Source organism: Papio anubis, chromosome 13, assembly GCF_008728515.1.
Source record: "Papio anubis isolate 15944 chromosome 13, Panubis1.0, whole genome shotgun sequence".
Taxonomy (NCBI): domain Eukaryota; kingdom Metazoa; phylum Chordata; class Mammalia; order Primates; family Cercopithecidae; genus Papio; species Papio anubis.
Genome location: NC_044988.1, coordinates 70,056,558 through 70,078,941, shown reverse-complemented (window position 1 = coordinate 70,078,941; position 22,384 = coordinate 70,056,558). Strand labels below are relative to the sequence as shown.

Sequence of the window (22,384 nt, the reverse complement as noted above, 5' to 3'; positions counted from 1 at the left end):
AGGTTCAGTAGTGGTCTCAGAGGTAATTGCTCTCCTGGTGGGTCAGTCCTGTATTTTTCTGAGAGTCATTCCTAAATATTCAGCCTAGAAGCTACGCTGTTAGTGCTTCCAAAAGTTTTTAAAGCACTATGCAATTTTGGTTACTGTAGCCTTGTAGTATACTTTGAAGTCAGGTAGCGTGATGCCTCCAGCTTTGTTCTTTTGGCTTAGGATTGTCTTGGCAATGCGGGGTCTTTTTTTGGTTCCATATGAACTTTAGAGCAGTTTTTTCCAATTCTGTGAAGAAAGTCATTGGTAGCTTAGCTTATAGCATTGAATCTGTAAATTACCTTGGGCAGTATGGCCATTTTCACAATATTGATTCTTCCTAGCCATGAGCATGGTATGTTCTTCCATTTGTTTGTGTCCTCTTTTATTTCACTCAGCAGTAGTTTGTAGTTCTCCTTGAAGACGTCCTTTACATCCCTTGTAAGTTATATTCCTAGATATTTTATTCTCTTTGAAGTGATTGTGAATGGGAGTTCATTCATGATTTGGCTCTGTTTGTCTGTTACTGGTGTATAAGAATGCTTGTGAGTTTTGCACATTGATTTAGTATCCTAAGACTTTGCTGAAGTTACTTATCAGCTTAAGGAGATTTGGGGCTGAGACAATGGTGTTTTCTAAATATACAATCATGTCATCTGCAAACTGGGACAATTTGACTTCTTCTTTTCCTAACTGAATACCCTTGATTTCTTTCTCTTGCCTGATTGTCCTAGCCAGAACTTCCAACACTATGTTGAATAGGAGTGGTGAGAGAGGGCATCCCTGTCTTGTGCCGGTTTTCAAAGGGAATGCTTCCCATTTTTGCCCATTCAGTATGTTATTGGCTGTGGGTTTGTCATAAATAGCTCTTATTATTTTGAGATATATTCCATCAATACCGAATTTATTGAGAGTTTTTAGCATGAAAGGCTGTTGAATTTTGTTAAAGGCCTTTTCTGCATCTATTGAGATAATCATGTGTTTTTTGTCTTTGGTTCTGTTTATATGCTGGATTATGTTTATAGACCAATGGAACAGAACAGAGTCCTCAGAAATAATACCACACATCTACAGCCATCTGATCTTTGACAAACCTGACAAAAACAAGAAATGGGGAAAGGATTCCCTATTTAATAAATGATCCTGGGAAAATTGGGTAGCCATAAGTAGAAAGTTGAAACTGGATCCTTTCCTTACTCCTTATATGAAAATTAATTCAAGATGGATTAGAGACTTAAATGTTAGACCTAAAACCATATATACCCTAGAAGAAAACCTAGGTAATACCATTCAGAACATAGGCATGGGCAAGGACTTCATGTCTAAAACACCAAAAGCAATGGCAACAAAAGCCAAAATTGACAAATGGGACCTAATCAAACTAAACAACTTCTGCACAGCAAAAGAAACTACCATCAGAGTGAATAGGCAACCTACAGAATGGGAGAAAATTTTTTCCATCTACTCATCTGACAAAGGGCTAATATCCAGAACCTACAAAGAACTCAAACAAATTTACAAGAAAAAACAAACAACCCCATCAATAAGTGGGCAAAGGATATGAACAGACACTTCTCTAAAGAAGGCATTCATACAGCCAGCAGACACATGAAAAAATGGTCATCATCACTCGCCATCAGAGAAACGCAAATCAAAACCACAATGAGATACCATCTCACACCAGTTGGAATGGCAATCATTAAAAAGTCAGGAAACAACAGGTGCTGGAGAGGATGTGGAGAAATAGGAACACTTTTACACTGTTGGTGGGACTCTAAATTAGTTCAACCATTGTGGAAAACAGTGTGGCGATTCCTCAAGGATCTAGAACTAGAAATACCATTTGACCCAGCCATCCCATTACTGGGTATATACTCAAAGGACTATAAATCATGCTGCTATAAAGACACGTGCACACGTATGTTTATTGCAGCACTATTCACAATAGCAAAGACTTGGAATCAACCCAAATGTCCATCAGTGATAGACTGGATTAAGAAAATGTGGCCCATATACACCATGGAATACTATGCAGCTATAAAAAATGATGAGTTCGTGTCCTTTGTAGGGACATGGATGCAGCTGGAAACCATCATTCTCAGCAAACTATTGCAAGAACAGAAAACCAAACACTGCATGTTCTCATTCATAGGTGGGAATTGAACAATGAGATCACTTGGACACAGGAAGGGGAACATCACACACCGGGGCCTATTGTGGGGAGGGGGAAAGGGGAAGGAATAACATTAGCAGATATACCTAATGTAAATGATGAGTTAATGGGTGCAGCACACCAACATGGCACATGTATACATATGTAACAAACCTGCACGTTATGCACGTGTACCCTAGAACTTAAAGTATAATAATAAAAAAAGATATGTGAAAAAAAAGTTTTTAAAGCAATAGTCTCCTATGTTAAATCCATTTCTGCTCCCCAGATTCTTAACATGATTATCTTCACTGAAACCTGGCTCATGAAAGATCTAGGGATTGCCAGAGATGCTTATAGTGTCAAAGAACTAAACTATCAGCCATATTAGAGATGCATCTGCCCTCCTCATAAGAATTACAGGTGAGAAATTCCTTGCAACTAGGGGAGGCGATTCATCAAAGAGCCCATGAAGGTACCCTGGAAAGCAAGAGTCAACTTTACCTACACACCATGTCTACAGAGTTCTGATGCTATTTCACCAAGACAGTGCCATGACATACGAACTTTATTGCTCCCCTTAACTCGTCTTCCACCTTTTGTTCCAATCTGCAGTTCTCAGAAACAAAGATCTGCAAAATAGAAAAAAGTAAATGTGCTAGATGGAGAAGTACAGCACTTTTCTCTCCTATTCAACTGCAGTTTGGCTGTAATAAAAAGTCCCAGCTGGGGAGGAAGAGAAGTCTCAACTTTAAACCGAAACTGAAGTATTAAGTGTTACAGTGGACTTGATATTTTAATTATCAAACTGTTTCATGGCTTGAATTGACCTCAGAATTATGTATTACCTAACAGTAACTAGAAGAGTAATGGATCCTGCTGGAATGTTCATCCCATGAGAAGATGAGAATTAGCCTCATACACTAACCTTTAAGATACAATGGGTCTCCAAATTAAGTTGCTTTATTATTACACACCATGAACTGTGCTTATTCAGTATAATGTTACACTGTCCTTATATTTCATTGATATTTATCCTATTAGCAAGAGCTAAATAGGATGCCCTTATGCAATTCGATAGTTTTTCCCATAATCTCTATTCCTTCCTTCCCTTACTCTTCAAAGTACATATTTCTTTGGAAATTTCCCAGCCTTATAGTTAACCTCTTATTTCAAAAACTGCTTTTAATAGCCCAACATCAGTTTTCTTCCCTAAATAACTTTTCCCCAGTTTGACACAGCAGCAATGAGTGCCACTTACCTGGTTCTTAAGTGAACAGTGCCAGACAATCATGAGACTTAAAAGAATGATATTGCTGGATACTGTGATAAAATGATAATATGTTCTGTTACCAAGATCAGTTGACACCTTCAATTGTGAAATTAGGATCAGTAATCCCTTCTCATAAGATTGATGTATGGATTAAGTTTAATACTATTTAAGAAGTACCTCAAAGAGATTAAGTCACATAAAAGTCACTTAATGAAAGTCAGTTGACTCTAAATCTGATTTGAACTTCACTCTGTACAGCTCTATCTCAAAATCCCAGACAACAAATGTCAAAGATCCTTATGTTCCAATAGCATAAAGCACAATTTTACCACTGAGTTTCAAAATTCATTTGGATTAACTGGACTTTATACCACAAAGAGAAATAATGGAGGCCACAAAGAAGAAAAGTTTTTGAAGAAAGATAAACCAGATTGCTAATCAGTAATAATCATTTCCCATGGAATAAATTTATTTTTGACTGAAAATGAACAAGTTATACTTAACAGCAGGACCTATTACTGTATTAATATAACTTCAGTAAAATGCCATTAACTTTCTCTACCTCACTTCCTTGATCTTTAAAATGGTGGTTACGGTTATCATTGATGGCTTTTATGACTGTCAAATTAAAAGTTATGTTCCCAATAGGAGAGACGGGTTTGTGGATTTTAATAACATCTTTCCCCTCCACGCAGTATTGCCAGTGATAACAAGTCCCTAGGACCTGAGCACTGGTATGAATGTGGACTCATATAATAGAGGTTATATTTATAAGTTTGTAAAATAGCATTAATAATGTCCCTCATCTGCCATATTGCTCCAAAATTTTTTCCTTCCACAGTTGGCGAGAGGAAAATCATTCTTTAACTTTGTGAACAACCTTCAGAACTAATTTCAAAGGTACCAGGCAGGATTGCCAAGATAATAATGGACATCTAGAGAGTATTTGAGAAAATCAGATCTGAGGTTTTACAATTCTGGATATAAAAAGAAGCCCCAGGTTTGACCAGATTATCTGCACAAAGAAAATTCATCCATGTGAAGCAGAATGTGCTGAAAGCCCCCAGGAAGGTTGTTTTTCTTAATGCCTGATTTCAAAGCAAGAAATACCACTAAATGAAACTAACCTTCAGCCTAGTAAGCACATGTGGGCTTAAAGATAGTTTGTCTTTTGAATTCAGTTTCTGTTTAGGATTTCCCTCATGGGCTGTTCAATATAATTAATTCTATACCCAGAAAAGCAGAAAGTTATTTCAATTCAGGGTACACTGTCATTTACAAAGCTTTCTACTAGAGGTTGGACACTCAGAACTGAGAATGCACAGTTGCTATTCTCAGATAGCTGGTGTAGTGATGTTCACTGAAGCACCTCTCTCAGAAATGCTGACATAATGCAGAATGTGACTGTATTAGTCAGGATTCTCCAGAGGGATAGAACAAATAGTGTATATATATATATATATATATATATGGGGAGAGAGAGAGAGAGAGAGAGGAGTTTATTAAGGAGAATTGACTCACCCTATCACAAGCTGAAGTCCCACAATAAGGCATCTGCGAACTGAGGAGCAAGGAAACCAGTAGTGGCTCAGTCCAAGTCCCAAAGCCCCCAAAGTAAGGAAGCCGACAGTGCAGCCTTCAGTCTATGGCCAAAGGCTAGAGAGCCCCTGGCAAACCACGGTTGTAAGTCCAAGAGTCCAAAGGCTGAAGAACCTGCAGTCTGGTGTTCAAGGTCAGGAAGCATGCATCATGGAAGAAAGATGAAAGCTGGAAGACTCTGCAAGCCAACTTATTCCATCCTCTTCCAACTGCTTTTTCTAGCCTCACTGGCAGCCAGTTGGATGGCGCCTACCCACATTAAGGGTGAGTTTTTGTCGTCCAGTACACTGACTCAAATGTTCATCTCCTCTGGCAACACCCCCATGGACACACCCAGAAACAATACTTTGCATCCTTCAATCCAACCAAGTTGACACTTAATGTTAACCATTACAGTAAATAAAAGTTATGTTTTTATGAATCCTCAGTGGACCTCCTGGGAAGGCAGTGGAGGGGGCATGTAAGTGATAGCTTGTATCCAAGATACTGGAATGTAAGCTGTCAGTGAGAAACTGGAGTGGACATTGCTTGTGCTCTACTCAGAGTCCTATGATCCTACAGTGACCTCGACAAAGGTGCCAAGAACATACACTGGGGAAAAGACAGTCCCATTTACTTTTTCCATGTGCCCCTTCCCCAGCTTTGGTGTGTTTTTGCTTTTGACAGCGCATACCTACAATGCTAATTTGGAAGGCTGCACTGTGGGTGCTGGAGCCATGTTGCCCAAGCACACAGAAAGTCAGAGGTGCCTGGGAATTCACATCCCCAAAGAGTATGGCTAAAGCGTACAAGAGTATGAAAGCTCAGCTGCCTTGCTTTGGGATGGGATAGCATTGACATAAAATCTGCGTTCCACAATTCTTCTATAGGATCAAGCTAACACTCCCTTCTGCAGGATTTTCTGAAACTGCACACTGTCCTCTTTACTATTCCACTTTCCACACTATCTTGCTAATTTCTCCCAGGAACATGTCCTTAATCAATTGCTCACATACAAATCCTCTTCTCGGGGTCTTATTGACAGGAATCAAAACAGGCTATGCCCAAGCCCTTAGGAAATTCCATGGATAAGAAAGAAGTAAACCAAAAATAAAAAAAGAACATAAGGGTATACCCATGTTCATAGCAGCATTACTCACAATAGCTAAAACATGGAAGCAACTCCTGTTCATCAACAGATGAATGGATAAGCAAAATATGGTACATACATATAACGCAATATTTTTCAGCTTAAAAAGGAAAAATTCTGACATACGATACAACATGAATGACACTTGAGGACATTATGCTAAGTGAGATAAGCCAATCACAAAGGGACAAATATTATATGATTCCACTTATATGAGGTACCTAGAGTAGGCAAATTTATAGAGACAAAGTAGAGGAGTGGTTGCCAACAGTCAGGAGTTGGGGGAGATAATGTAGACTTGCTATTTAATGGGTATAGAGCTTCATATTTGCAAGATGAAAGGAGTTCTGTGATGAATGGGGGTAATGGTTACACAACAATGTGAATATATTTAATATCATTGAACCGTCCACTCAAAAATACTTAAGATGGTAAATTCTGGGAGGCAGAGCTTGCAGTAAGCCCAGATGGTGCCACCACACTCCAGCCTGGATGACAGAGCCACACTCTGTCTCAAAAAAAAAAAGTATCTCCCACTGCTGGCTAAGGGAAAAAGTCTCACATTCCAGGTATCCAGAGCAGGCTACAAAATGCTGAGACAGTTCAGTAGCAAAGCAGCACAATCCATCCACAAGCCCCAGCAAAGTCCTCCTAAAGGTGGTCAGGTTAATATGAGAGTAAGAGAAAGGGGATATCAAGATTGCCAGTTGGTGGAGTGGAGATCAGACACCAGCAGGTATAAGACAAAACTTTAAAAACAGTGCTATGTAGAAATAGAAAGAACTATTCCAAAATTCATACGAAACCTAAAAAGAGTCCAAATAGCCAAAGCAATCCTAAGTGAAAAGAACGAAGCCAAAGGCATCACACTACCCAACCTCAAACTATACTACAAGGCTACAGTAACCAAAACAGCATGATACTGATACAAAAACAGACACTAGATGAACAGAACAGGTTACAGAACCAAAAAATAAAGCCGCACACCTACAATCATCTGTCTTCAACAAAGTTGACAAAAACAAGCGATGGAGGACAGGCACAGTAGCTCAAACCTATAATCCCAGCACTCTGGGAGACCAAGGCAGGCAGATCACTTGACACCAGGAGTTTGAGACCAGTCTGGTCAACATGGCAAAACCCCATCTCTACTAAAAATACAAAAATTAGCCGGCATGGTGGTTCATGCCTATAACCCCAGCTACTCTGAAAGCTGATGCATGAGAATCACTTGAACCCGGGAGGTGGAGGTTGTAGTGAACCGAATCACACCACTGCACTCCAGCCTGGGCAACAGAGCAAAAGTCTGTCTCAAGAAAACAAACAAACAAACAAACAAAAAACCCCAGCAATTGGGAAAGGACTCCCTATTCAATAAATGGTGCTGGAATAACTGGCTAGCCATATGCAAAAGATTGAAACCGGACCCCTTCCTTTCACCATACACAAAAATCAACTCAAGATGGATTAAAGATTTAAATATAAAACCTAAAACTATAAAAACTCTAGAAGAAAACCCAGGAAATATTCTGGACATCAGCCCTGGCAAAGAACAAACAACTCTATTTTTAAAAATGAGCAAAGGACACGAACAGACACTTCTCAGAAAAAGACATACACATGCCCAACAAGCACATGAAAAAATGCTCATCACTAATCATTAGAGAAATGCAAATCAAACACAATGAGATACCATTTCATGCCAGTCAGAATGGCTATTATTAAAAACTCAAAAAATAACAAATGTTGGCAAGGTTGCAGAGAAAAGGGAACACATATACTGTTAGTGGGAATGTACATTAGTTCAACCACTGTGGAAAGCAATTTGGAGATTTCTCATAGAACTCAAAATAGAAATACAACTCAACCCAACAATTCCATTACTGGATATATACACAAAGGAAAATAAATCATATGACCAAAAAGACACATACACTACTATATTCATCGCAGCACTATTCACAATAGCAAAGACATTGAATCAATCTAGAAGCCCATCAATGGTGGATTGGATAAAGAAAATGTGGTACACATACACCATGGAATATGATGCAGTCATATAAAAGAATAAAATCATATCCTTTGCAGCAACATGGATGAAGCAAGAGGCCATTATCCCAAGCGAATTTATACAGAACAGAAAACCAAATACCACATATTCTCACTTATAGGTGGGCACGAAACATTGGGTACTCGTAGAAACAAAGATAGGAACAATGGACACTACGGACTACTAAAAGGAGGAAGAGAAAGAAGGGGGTAAAAGCTGAAAAACTACCAGCTACCTATTGGATACTATGCTTACTACCTAGGTGACAATGTCATTTGTACCCCAAACTTCAGCATCACACAATATATCTATGTAACAAACCTGCACATGTACCCCATGAACCCAAAATAAAAGTTGAAATTAAATTAATAAAATAATAAAAATAGTGCTATGGACTGAATGTATGTTCCACCAAAATTCATATGTTGAAATCTAACCCCCAATATGATGGTGTTTGGAGGCAAGCCTTTGGAAGGTGACTAGGTAATGAGGATAGAAGCCTTATGAATAGGATTAGTGCCCTTATCTCCCAGTGGCCTGAGAGAGTTTTCTTGCCTCTTCTGCTACATGAGTACTCAGCTAGAGGACAGCCATCTCTGCACCAGGAAACAGGCCCTCACCAGACACTGACTGCCAGCCTTGGCAGGCCTTGACCTTGGACTTCTTAGCCTCTGTGAGGGATAAATTGCTGTTGTTTATAAGCCTCCTAATCTATGGTAGTTTGTTATAGCAACCCAAATGGACAGAGACAAATAGCAAGAGGAATTTACGAGTTACATAGAGATAAACTCACAGGGATTTACCAGGGAGTGGACTCAGAGTCTGACAGTTTTTGCATCTTCTAAAGGAGACAGCATGTGTACAAATCACCTCCCACCACAAAAGGCAAGACATGATGTACATTACAAGGCATATGCAAGTTGAATATTATGAAAATGCAGAGTAGAAAAAATTCTTCCAGATGAGAAAATTTGCAGCATCTGGGACCATGTGAACAAAAGCATGGAAATGGTGTGTTGCAGGACATAATCACCTATAGATTTAAGAGGAGCTGTGATACAAGTTATAAATGCCATGATATATTAATTAAAGCATTTATTAACTCCAGCAACCTCTAGAACTTACTCAAGTGTTACTCACACTTAAATGTCACACACAGATACTTACGCATTGCAAACATTCCTAAGATATACAAAGCCATTTGTTACACATGCTCATAGGTCCACTCCAATTCAAAAGTTTCTATTCCATGCCTGCTGGGCATGGGCAGAATAAGAATATCACGAAAGCTGGAAGATTCATACTCTGATGGAATTTTCCTTTCTCATAAAATTCTGTCTAACACCTTGTAATCTCAAAGAGAAGGCCCAGTCCAATCTCGGTCTTCCAGTTTTACTATCAACAAGTACATGCTAATCTGCTTTGTAGACCTTCAGAAACTCACAAGACTAATAAAACCTTCCCCAAGAAAGATTAGGTTTTGTTGGTCTTCACAGCATTATTAATGACAACTATAGTCAGTTTTTGATCACATATGAACTCAGAACATTAACAAATTTATAAGATTTTTATTGATCATAATTCATAACAAAGGCCTATTTAATAATTTGAAAATAAAACCTATTGATGGAGAAATTACACTCCCAGCCTTCCCAACCACACCCAAACCTTCTCCAGAGTTTCTTGCCTCAGTGAGTGGCACCATAATCCACCCACAAGCCCCAGCAAAATCCTCTATGTCATCATTGCTTCTTTTTATCTCTGTTCACCCACATCCAATTAATTGCCATATCCCGGTATCTCTGCCTTACTTAAATTTCTTACTTCTTGCCTCTTCTCTCCTTCTATACTTATGTGAACTTAGTTCAGGCATGACCATGACTCAGTTAGAGCATTCTAACAACTTTCTGTCTCCCCATTTCCATTCTGACCCACTTCAATTGGCTCTCCATATTACAAACAGAGTGATCTTTCAAAAGTGCAAATGTTAAGGATAAATTGTAAATGCTTTGCATGACAAGCATGCTTTATTTATTAGAGTCTCAAAAGGAAACATGATACACTCAAATTGAGAAATTGAGAATATAATGAAAAAAAAATTTGCAAAGTAACAGCAGGATTTAGAACCTAGTTAACAGTATGGTGGCCAACTTTTTTGGTCAAAACCTAAAAGTTTTCTGAATTTAGGACTTCCAGTGTTAAAACCCAGAAATTCCCAGGCAAACTCAAGATGAAACATTCACAGTCAGTTACAACCAGAAACCATCACCATCCTATGCCTGAAGGCACATGAGAAGGGAGTGGTTGGTGAGATCCAGAGAGAAAAGCTGACAGAGACGGCCACCTCAGGAGTTGTGGCATTTTGAAGACAGGTAGACACTTAACCTGTAGAGACCCAGAAGGAAGGAGGCTAGAATAATAAAGCTCAAACTCTTCATGCTCTTTCATTTCCTGCTGGTGTCTCTCAGTGGCCTAACCTGGAGAAAAGGGCAAGAAAGATTACGTGGTGTCACCATATAGGTCATCTTGGGGGAAGCAGAAGAGGGAAAACCAGAGGTGGCAACATGAAAAAGATGCAATCTGACATTTTTGGCTTTGAAGATAGACAGAGGGTACCAAAATCCAAGGAATGCAGCTGGCCTCTAAAAACTAGAAAAGGTCAGCAAGTAGATTCTCCCCTAGAGCCTCCAGAAAAAAATGCAGCCCAGCTAACACCTTCATTTTAGCCCAGTGAGACCCATTTCAAACTTCTGACCTCCAGAAATGTAAGAAAATAAATGAGTGTTGTTTTAAGCCACCAAGCTTGTGGTAATTTTTTACAGCAGTGATAGAAACTAATACAGAAGGAAATTCAGAGGGTATCTGGTCTAACATCTCAGCCAAGGCATGAGTTGAACCAGAGCTTTGACAAGTGTAGGAAGTGACTTTACTCTGCTGACAGCGTGAAGTTTGTGAAGGTCTTTAACCTGGGAAGTAACATACTAAAAGCTATGCTCCCACCTCCATTATAGGTGAGATGGGAAGGATGAGCAACTAAATGAAGGAAGACCAGTTAGAAGGCCAATACGAAAGTCAGGTTAAGAGGTATAGGCTTATCAGCTTAAGGAGACTTTGGGCTGAGACAATGGGGTTTTCTAAATGTACACTCATGTCATCTGCAAACGGACAATTTGACTTCTTCTTTTCCTAACTGAATACCCTTGATTTCTTTCTCTTGCCTGATTGCCCTAGCCAGAACTTCCAACACTATGTTGAATAAGAGTGGTGAGAGAGGGTATCCCTGTCTTGTGCCAGTTTTCAAAGGGAATTTTTCCAGATTTTGCCCATTCAGTATATTGGCTGTGGGTTTGTCATAAATAGCTCTTATTATTTTGAGATACGTTCCATCAATACCAAATTTACTGAGCGTTTTTAGCATGAAGGGCTGTTGAATTTTGTCCAAGGCCATTTCTGCATTTATTGAGATAATCATGTGGGTTTTCTTTAATTTTTATTTTTTTATTTTTATTATACTTTAAGTTCTAGGGTACATGTGCATAACGTGCAGGTTTGTTACATACGTATACTTGTGCCATGTTACTGTGCTGCACCCATCAACTCGTCAGCACCCATCAACTCGTCATTTACATCAGGTATAACTCCCAATGCAATCCTTCCCCCCACCCCCCTCCCCATGATAGGCCCCGGTGTGTGATGTCCCCCTTCCCGAGTCCAAGTGATCTCATTGTTCAGTTCTCACTCATAGGTGGGAACTGAACAATGAGATCACTTGGACTCGCGAAGGGGAACATCACACACCGGGGCCTATCATGGGGAGGGGGAATGGGGGAGGGATTGCATTGGGAGTTATACTTGATGTAAATGACAAGTTGATGGGTGCTGACGAGTTGATGGGTGCAGCACACCAACATGGCACAGGTATACATATGTAACAAACCTGCCTGTTATGCACATGTACCCTAGAACTTAAAGTATAATAATAAAAAAAAAAATTTTTTTTTTAAAAAGAGGTATAGGCTTAAAATAAGTTGAAGACAGTAGGGATATATAGGAAGACAAGTGTGGCGGAGATATCATTGTGTGATGAATGCAACTCTGTGATGGTTTGAAGGAGAACAGAAGCTAATTTTTAAGACTGACTGACTCCAATAATGATGCCATCATTAAGAGAGCCAATGTGGCCTTTCCTGTTGGCATTATGCCTGCCACCTTTAACAGAGTCAAGAGTCTCTTAGAAAACGTTTGAAACTCAGCTTCTAAATAAATTAAAATGTGAAAAATAAGTTATTTGTTTAAATAAAGGCCAAATCCTAAGTAATGAAAAATAGCTGAAATTCAATCAAGTAAATTGACAGTATGAGTAACTGTGGAAGTGCTTACTATGAAAATACTATAGTTACTACTCTTCCATTTCCATTTTTCCTTAAGTTGCTCCATTTTAGGAAATTTTAAGTAAATGTTTTTGAGGTGCCTAGCGAATATGATCAATTTTTCACACACACATTTCTTTTCTTTTTTTCATTTAATGAAGACAGCCTAGTGAAGGCACTAAGCCACTTTGAATATGTCTTGTAAATAATGAAGACAGAGTTTGAGTCGATGGTTTTTATTCCATAACCAAGATGGACATCAGTAAGCCACCAATGAGGATGATGTTGGTTTTGTTGTTGTTGTTGTTGTTGTTGTTGTTGTTTAAGTGTTTAAGGTGCTATTCCTGAGGGAGAACGTAAGATAAGGATACATGAGAAGTAATTTATTAGGAAGTTTCCCAAAGAAAACTGGTGGAAAAATGGAGAACTGGGATAGGAAAGCAAAAAAAAGGCTGAGCAAGGATATGATATCAAGAAAAGTCTTGCAGTGAGCTCAGTCTGAAGGGGAATTCTGGAGACTGACCGTGTAGTTGTGGTAGCATAAAACAACAAAGCTGGTATATTTATATTCCCACCTGGCTTAATTTTGGTTAAGCCTGCCCCTCATGAACCCTGAAAGCACATCCTTCTCTCCAACTGGGCAGGCAAAGTGGGTTCCAGCAGCCTTTGTGTAGCCCTACAGAAAACGAATACAGGGACTGGCTGCTGGAAATGAAAGTACACCTGGAGCCTGTGTACAAGGAAAAGGTAAAGGAATCCAAAGGGACCATGGCTGAGGACTTATAGTGTCTGCAACAAAACATTACTGAAACTTTCAACATTTTGTATGATCATTTGACTAAGAAATTGATTCAAATGGTTCCATGGGGTTTCTATATCCACAGGTCTAGCAAACTCACTGTTAAAAAAAAGTCCCCAATGATTTTCATTGTTACTAAATCCAACAAATATCTTTTGTTCACATCTTACTCCTATTCGTAGCTGTGCCATTGCCTCCCTATTGAGACACAGTCCTCTTCTCTCTCAGCTTCTCTAACACTGCACTCTTGTAGGTCCCTCCCACTCAGTCTCCTTTGCTGGCTGTTTATATTTTTCCATAAATCTTAAAACTCATTCCCGGGCTTTTCTTTAAAAAAAATTATTTACCTTTTTTTTTTTATTTTTAAACAATCTCAAACCCTCAGAAAAGTTGCAAGTGCAGTACAAAAATTTTTTATCTGAAATATCTGAATGTAAATAGTCAACAAAATGCCCCCTCACCATTAACTATGTTATTGTGTATTTCCTCCAATGAAAACATTCTCCTACATTGAAACAATACAATCATCAAAATTAGGAAATTATTACATAGATACAATAATCTCGTCTAATTCCACATTTTCTTCCTTCATCTCATCTATTCCCACAGCTTTAAGGACCCTAACACTGTAGTCTCCTCATTCTGAATCTCCATTACAGATCTCTCCTCCAAGCTTAAGCCTCACTGCCAACTGCTTACTTGGTATCTTCGCTTGAATATTTTTAAAACTGTATCAATTTTAAAGTACCAAATTTAGAAGCTCTGCTGGTCTCTGCATCCTATATTTTGCATCCAGATGGTCAGGACAGTGCCTGGGACTCAACCTGATTGTTTTCTAAATTCCTGTATCTAGTCCCACAGCATTCCATATGGGCAATACTTCCAAATATAGCATGGATCCGTTCACTTCTTTCCACCTGCACTGCTAAAACTGTGGTCCAACCTTAGTCTTTCATCTGGATGACCACAGTCATCTCCCAACTAGTCTTCCTGATGTTACTTCTGTCCCCTTCAAATTCAATCTCCAAGTAATAGCTAAAATGATTGTTTAAAATTGAACTCTGCCATTTTCCCATTAAAATACTTTATTGGCTTCCCATGGTATTGTAACTCCTGTCACTGTCCTGATTAAAACACTTTATTGTCTTTCCGTGACATTTAAAATTAAATATGACAATGTCCTATAGCACGTGGCCTCTGCGTGCCTTTCCGACGTCATCTCACATTTCCTCTGCTTGTTTTGCTTTATCTCACAGGATTCTGACATTTCCCAGACAACTCTCTCTGCAATGGTCCTGGGACACCCTTAATACTAGCTCTCCACATATGTGGTTCCTTCTCATCCTCTTAGGTCACAGCCTAAATATCACCTCCTTGAAGAAGCCCTCCCTTATCCCTGTCTCTGTTTATTGCTTCTTATCCTATCATTATTTCTGGAAATATTTCTTCTTTAGCACTTATCACAATCAGTACCTCTTTTGTTTGTTCATCCAACTGTTTAAGTGTTCTCTCCACTAGAAGGTAAGCTCCTTAAGGACAGGCATCATATGTGTTGTTCACCATTGCATCCCAGTACCCAGCAGTGTCTGATTCACATTCGGTGCTGATTTTTTGAGTAAATGAATGAATAAAACACCGGGCTACTACATCTTATTTCACTGTCACTCCTAATAACTTGACTGTTTGAGGTCATTTGGGGTATCATCACTTTATATAAAAGACCTGACCAGAGACCAGGCATGGTGGCTCACACCTGTAATCCCAGCACTTTGGGAAACCAAGGCAGGTGGATCACTTGAGATCAGGAGTTCAAGACCAGCCTGGCCAACATGGTGAAACCCCCATCTCTACTAAAAATATTAGCCTGTCGTGGTGGCACATGCCTGTAATCCCAGGTACTCAGGAGGCTGAGGCAGGAGAATCACTTGAACCTGGGAGGTGGAGGTTGCAGCGAGCTGGGATGGTACTGCTGCACTCCAGCCTGGGCAACAGAGTGAGATCCTGTCCCCCGCCCCCCAAAAAAAAGAAAGAAAAGAAAAAAAGAAAAAGATCTGACCAAATCTTAATTATGACCAACAAGCAAATTTGCAATCCTGGGGGAAAAAAAACTGATGCTTTTTTTTCCATGTTGAATTGGTCAGTTAAACAGGTTTATATATGACAGATAACTTTTCAGAATGGGCACAAGACTTTCCAGCATCATACTGTCTCTATTTTAGATAGTTATGCAGATAGTTTCACTGATATGTTCAAACTGTTTTGTGTCAAGTCTTCTCAACTGTCCTTATTAATGTCTGGTAGATTCAAGGAGACTAACCCCTGGCAACCATTTATTGAAACTAAGAAGTAGTACTTGACTTTTTAAAATTATTTTTCTCCTTATATGACAAGTTGTATTTTAGAATCTTAAAAGAGGATCCAATTTAGTTGATGGGTTTTGGCCCAATTTCTACATTATTCAGTTAAGCTAACTGGATGTGTTAGATGTGTGAATACTTTAAGACGATGCAAGCGACACTCTCACTTCTAGGAAATTTGTTCTTTATAGTATGCATAGTTTATTATCCTTTGTCAATGCTAATTGAGATTAACAAATTGACATTATAGATGCTATCATTTAGTAAGATGTGGCTTCCATCAAATACCATTTATTTTTTATTCTAATGATCAATGTAATTAACAGGTATTCATTGTAGAAAATTTGGAAAAGGCAGAAAAAAGGAATTATCAACAAAATTCCTCCTAGAAATAACCCTGTTATTGCATTTTGCTATACGTTATTTCAGTCTTTCTATTTACACATATACATATTCATTCCTTCACTCACCTATTCGACAAACATTCATTTAGTATCACTTGTCAAAAACAAGTCTAGGTGCTGCTGAACAAGACATATACATTCATGAGGCTTGCATTCTAGGGAAGAGATAAAACAAATAAATAAGATCATTCAGTCAGTGACAGAACACAAAACAAGTAATGTGACAGAGTGAAGGTCATAAATGGGGAGACAGTAAGGGCTGGCTACTTTAGAGAGGGTGAACAGAGAAAACCTTCCTAAGAAGAAAATTTTTGACCTGAGACCTAAAGAACGAGGAAGAGCCAGTCATGCGAGGATGTGCAGGAAGAACATTCCAGGCAAAGGGAACAGCACATGCAAGGAAAGGTCTGGTTGTTTCTAGTAATTGCCACTAGGTTATTGTGATTGGAGCTAGAGAATAAAAAGGCCAGGACCTCTCATATGAATTATGCATTTTAACCAGCTTTGTGTGAATTTTTTTGTTTATGGTATTTCTGACCTAGAGAGTTTAAATTTTAGTGTTGTCAAATCAATCTGTCTTTTTCCTTATTTTTTCCATTAGAAAACCTTTTAGCTAAATTTCATTCTGAAGAAAACATTCACCCATGTTTTCTTTGGGTACCTTTATTATGTCATTAATACATCCACAGTTTATTATAATGTATAGCAAATATTTACATGGGAATTTTCCCTAAGTAAATAACTCATGTCTAAGCACAACATTTATATATATATATATATATATACACACACACACTTTAAGTTCTAGGGTACATGTGCACAGTGTGCAGGTTTGTTACATATGTATACATGTGCCATGTTGGTGTGCTGCACCCATCAACTCGTCAGCACCCATCAACTCGTCATTTACATCAGGTATAACTCCCAATGCCATCCCTACCCCCTACTCCCTCCCCACAATAGGCCTCAGTGTGTGATGTTCCCCTTCCCGTGTCCAAGTGATCTCATTGTTCAATTCCCACCTATGAGTGAGAACACGTAGTGTTTGGTTTTCTGTTTTTGCGATAGTTTGCTGAGAATGATGGTTTCCAGCTGCATCCATGTCCCTACAAAGGACATGAATTCATCATTTTTTTTTATGGCTGCATAGTATTCCATGGTGTATATGTGCCACATTTTCTTAATCCAGTCTGTCACTGATGGACATTTGGGTTGATTCCAAGTCTTTGCTATTGTGAATAGTGCCACAATAAATATATGTGTGCACGTGTCTTTATAGCAGCATGATTTACAATCCTCTGGGTATATACCCAGTAATGGGATGGCTGGGTCATACGGTATTCCTAGATCTAGAACTAGGAATCGCCATACTGTTTTCCATAATGGTTGAACCAGTTTACAATCCCACCAACAGTGTAAAAGTGTTCCTATTTCTCCACATCCTCTCCAGCACCTGTTGTTTCCTGACTTTTTAATGATTGCCATTCTAACTGGTGTGAGATGGTATCTCATTGTGGTTTTGATTTGCATTTCTCTGATGGCCAGTGATGACGAGCATTTTTTCATGTATCTGTTGGCTGTATGCATGTCTTCTTTTGAGAAATGTCTGTTCATATCCTTTGCCCACTTTTTGATGGTGTTGTTTGTTTTCTTCTTGTAAATTTGTTTGAGTTCTTTGTAAGTTCTGGATATTAGACCTTTGTCAGATAAGTAGATTGCAAAAATTTTCTCCCATTCTGTAGGTTGCCTGTTCACTCTGATGGTAGTTTCTTTTGCTGAAGCACAACTTTTTGAATGATCTTCTCTTCTCTGCTTGTTTTGATGGTGCCATTAACATATGCTTATTTCTTATATTGAAGGCCCATGAAGAGAAGAGTGATAATAGCAGAGTGACCTAAACAGTGTTTTAGGATATTTATTCTGGCAAAAGTTTGAACCGTTTAAATAGAGATGGTCAGGAGCTTGAAAAGTGGAAGACCAATTGAAAAGCTAGAGTAGTTATTCAGACAAAAGGTGATAAGGGCTTCAATTAGGACAATAATACTGAGAAAGGAAGAGAAGTCACAGATTCAAAAAAAACTGAAGACACCAAATAAATAGAGCTCATCAAATGACTGGAAAGTATGGCTGAGAAAAAAATAATTCTGGGCAGAACCCAAAATATAAAGCCTCTATATCTTGATTCATTTTACTTGTTCAGAATCAAATGCCTACTCTTACTCATTTATTCTGAACTCTAATAAAATATTGGAACAGGGAAGAATAAACTAATCTTTCTTCTTGGCATATTGAAAGCAAAAATCACAGAGCCCAGTTACAAACTGAGTCCCATGCTGAATTTAAAGTCCCCAGTCCCATCTATCCCCACTATCCCCACTAACTCCTTCAAACCCTTGCTTATCTAGAATTTACCTCTGTAGGCTGAGTGATACTTGTTTCAACTCCAGCTCTCCAAATCTTCACAGTTGTTTCTTTTTCTTTCAGGATAAACAATGTGACTTCCTTCTGGTCCTCACCTAGATTAGCCTCACCAACAGCAAGAATTTAGTTAATGATTAGGGTTGTGATAAGTTTTAAGATAGTTCAGTAATTCTTGGCTATAAGTCACTCATCACCTAACTTGATCCAAGTCTTTCTGAGTCTCCAAACTAACACCCATAGTTCTCTGGTAAATATCTCTCTGTAGAAATTCTACCAACACAATAATGTAGACTAAACAGTTCTCCCAAGGTGTTGATCCTGGTGGTTTCCAAGGTGAAGGAGGCCATCCACCCTCTCTTCTTCTGCCAAATCAGTTTTTCTAGACAGTCAGAATTATAAAAGACTTGAACATAAAGACAGAAATGGCATGCTATCATGCACTGCTAACTGTGGCATTATAATACATAGGGTTATGAAATTATTTATTGTGTTTACTGTAAAAATGTTGTTTAGACAAAAAAAAAAAATTGTGTTTGCCAAACAACCAGCAGAGTGAACAGGCAACCTACAGAATGGGAGAAAATTTTTGCCATCTACTCATCTGACAAAGGGCTAATATCCAGAACCTACAAAGAACTCAAACAAATTTACAAGAAAAAAACATACAACCCCATCAAAAAGTGGGCAAAGGATATGAACAGACAGTTCTCAAAAGAAGACATGCATACAGCCAACAGACACATGAAAAAATGCTCATCATCACTGGCCATCAGAGAAATGCAAATCAAAACCACAATGAGATACCATCTCACACCAGTTAGAATGGCAATCATTAAAAAGTCAGGAAACAACAGGTGCTGGAGAGGATGTGGAGAAATAGGAACACTTTTACACTGTTGGTGGGATTGTAAACTAGTTCAACCATTGTGGAAAACAGTATGGCGATTCCTCAAGGATCTAGAACTAGAAGTACCATGTGACCCAGCCATCCCATTACTGGGTATATACCCAAAGGATTATAAATCATGCTGCTATAAAGACACATGCACACGTATGTTTATTGCAGCACTATTCACAATAGCAAAGACTTGGAATCAACCCAAATGTCCATCAGTGACAGACTGGATTAAGAAAATGTGGCACATATACACCATGGAATACTATGCAGCCATAAAAAAGGATGAGTTTGTGTCCTTTGTAGGGACATGGATGCAGCTGGAAACCATCATTCTCAGCAAACTATCTCAAGAACAGAAAACCAAACACCGCATGTTCTCACTCATAGGTGGGAATTGAACAATGAGATCACTTGGACTTGGGAAGGGGAACATCACACACTGGGGCCTATCATGGGGAGGGGGTTGGGGGGAGGGATTGCATTGGGAGTTATACCTGATGTAAATGACGAGTTGATGGGTGCTGACGAGTTGATGGGTGCAGCACACCAACATGGCAACAAACCTGCACATTATGCACATGTACCCTAGAAGTATAATAATAATAATAAATAAATAAATAAATTGTGTTTGCCAGGGGTGTGACTATTCCATGGGTGTGGGGTTTTCAGCTGATGAAAAAGTTCTGGAAATAGATCGTGGGTGCTGATGGTTGCACAATAATGTGAAAGTACTTAATACTACTGAATTGTACATTTTAAAATAGCTAAAATGGTAAATTTTATATGTTATGTGTACTTTATCACAATTTTTAAATGAATATTGTTGATGCCATTATCTAGATTTCAAAATGATCTATCTATAAATATCCATGAGAGGAATGTCTCATTATATTACCATTATGAATTGCATAGTGAATCATATTTCCCTGGAATACTGGCATACAGGAAGGTTCAATTCAACTTTCATCCCTCCCCTGACAAGTGCATGACTTTTTTTTTTTTGAGACGGAGTCTCACTCTGTCGCCCAGGCTGGAGGGCAGTGATGCGAGCTTGGCTCACTGCAAGCTCCACCTCCCAGGTTCACGCCATTCTCCTGCCTCAGCCTCCTGAGTAGCTGGGACTACAGGTGCCTGCCACCACGCCCGGCTAATTTTTTGAATTTTTAGTAGAGAAAGGGTTTCATAGTGTCAGCCAGGATGGTCTCGATCTCCTGACCTCGTGATCCACCCACCTCGGCCTCCAAAGTGCTGGAATTACAGGCATGAGCCACTACACCTGGCCCATGCATGCCTTTTTTAAATAAACTTTTATTTTAGGTTCGGGGGTACATGTGAAGGTTTTCTGCTCCTCTCCCTCCTCCCACCCTCCACACCTCCCAGTGTCTGTTGGTCTGTTGTTCCCCTTCTTGTGTTCATGAGTTTTCATCATTTTGCTCCCACTTTTATAAGTGAGAATTTGGTTTCCTTTTCGTCCGTTAGTTTGCTGATAATAATCTCCAGCCCCATCCATGTTCCTGCAAAAGACATGATCCTGTTCTTTTTATGGTTGCCTAGTATTCCATGGTGTATATGTACCATATTTTCTATATCCAATCTGTAATTGATGGGCATTCAGGTTGATACCATGTCTTTACTATTTTAAATAGTGCTGCAGTGAACATTCACATGCCTGTGTCTTTATGACAGAATGATTTCTACTCCTCTGGGTATACACCCAGTTATGAGATTGCTGGGTTGAATAGTAGTTCTGTTTTCAGCTCTTCAAGAGTTGCCATACTGCGTTCCACATGGCTGAACAACTTTACACTCCCATCAACAGTGTGTAAGTGTTCTCTTTTCTCTGCAACGTCTTCAGCATCTGTTATTTTCTGACTTTTTACTAATAGCCATTATGATTGATGTGATATGGTATCTCATTATGGTTTTGATTTCCATTTCTCTTGTGATCAGTGATGTTGAGCTTTTTTTTATATGCATGTTGGCTGCATGTATGTCTTCTTTTGAAAAGTGTCTGTTTATGTCCCTTGCCCATTTTTTAATGGGATTGTTTTTCTATTGTAAATTTAAGTTCCTTGTACATACTGGATATTAGACCTTTGTCAGATGCATAGTTTGCAAACATTTTCTCCCATTCTGCAGGTTGTCTCTTTACTCTGTTGATAGTTTCTTTTGCTGTGCGGAAGCTCTTTAGTTTAATAGGTACCATTTATCAATGTTTGCTTTTGTTGCAATTGCTTCTGGTGTCTTTGTCATGAAATCTTTGCCAATTCCTATGTCCAGGATGGTACTGCCTAGGTTGTCTTCCAGGATTTGTACAGTTTTGCCTTTTTGGTACTAAGCTAATTCCAGACTCCATCAGAGTTTCCTAACTTTTTCTTTTCTGTCTCATTTTTCATGTCTATTTTCAATTTATTTTATCTTACTACTACTATATGTGGATTTTTGTAAGATACCTTAAATCATTTTAATGACCCGACAGAATATAAATAACCTAAAATCAAAATATGACCAGATATAGTGTTTGCTTATTTTATCTCTCATAATGTGGTCTCCTTTCCTGGTGAAAGCTTCAAAATGGTCCTTGCATTGAGATCTCCAAGACATTCTATTAGACAAATTGTTTTTTGATAATTAACTTACTCAGAGTGAACATATTCTTTTTACTGACTTTATTTGCACCTGGTATTTTCCTTTGTTAGTGGAGCACCAACCATCAAACACCATATTATAAATGCAGTGATAATGATGAAATGTCCTTAACTCTGAGTAATAACCACTACTAGGAAACTGAATCACACTTCCTGTCTGCCAGGTTTTTACTGCTTTCCATGCTTACAAGCAAAAAGGCTTAGCAATGCCTTTTTGTCCTAAAAGTGCAAAAATTTGCCACCTTTTAGAAAAAGAA

The 22,384-nt window shown here is 38.7% G+C and overlaps 1 long non-coding RNA gene across 1 annotated transcript; it reads right to left on the bottom strand.

Annotated features, from left to right (window-relative positions):
• Window positions 1-2,368: 2,368 nt before the first annotated feature.
• Window positions 2,369-19,177, bottom strand: LOC110741383. The gene is made up of 3 exons (XR_002517493.2): window positions 18,573-19,177; window positions 16,227-16,315; window positions 2,369-2,811 (listed from the first exon to the last, which is right to left on the bottom strand). It is a non-coding gene; the product is annotated as an uncharacterized LOC110741383 (long non-coding RNA).
• Between the last annotated feature and the right edge of the window lie 3,207 nt (window positions 19,178-22,384).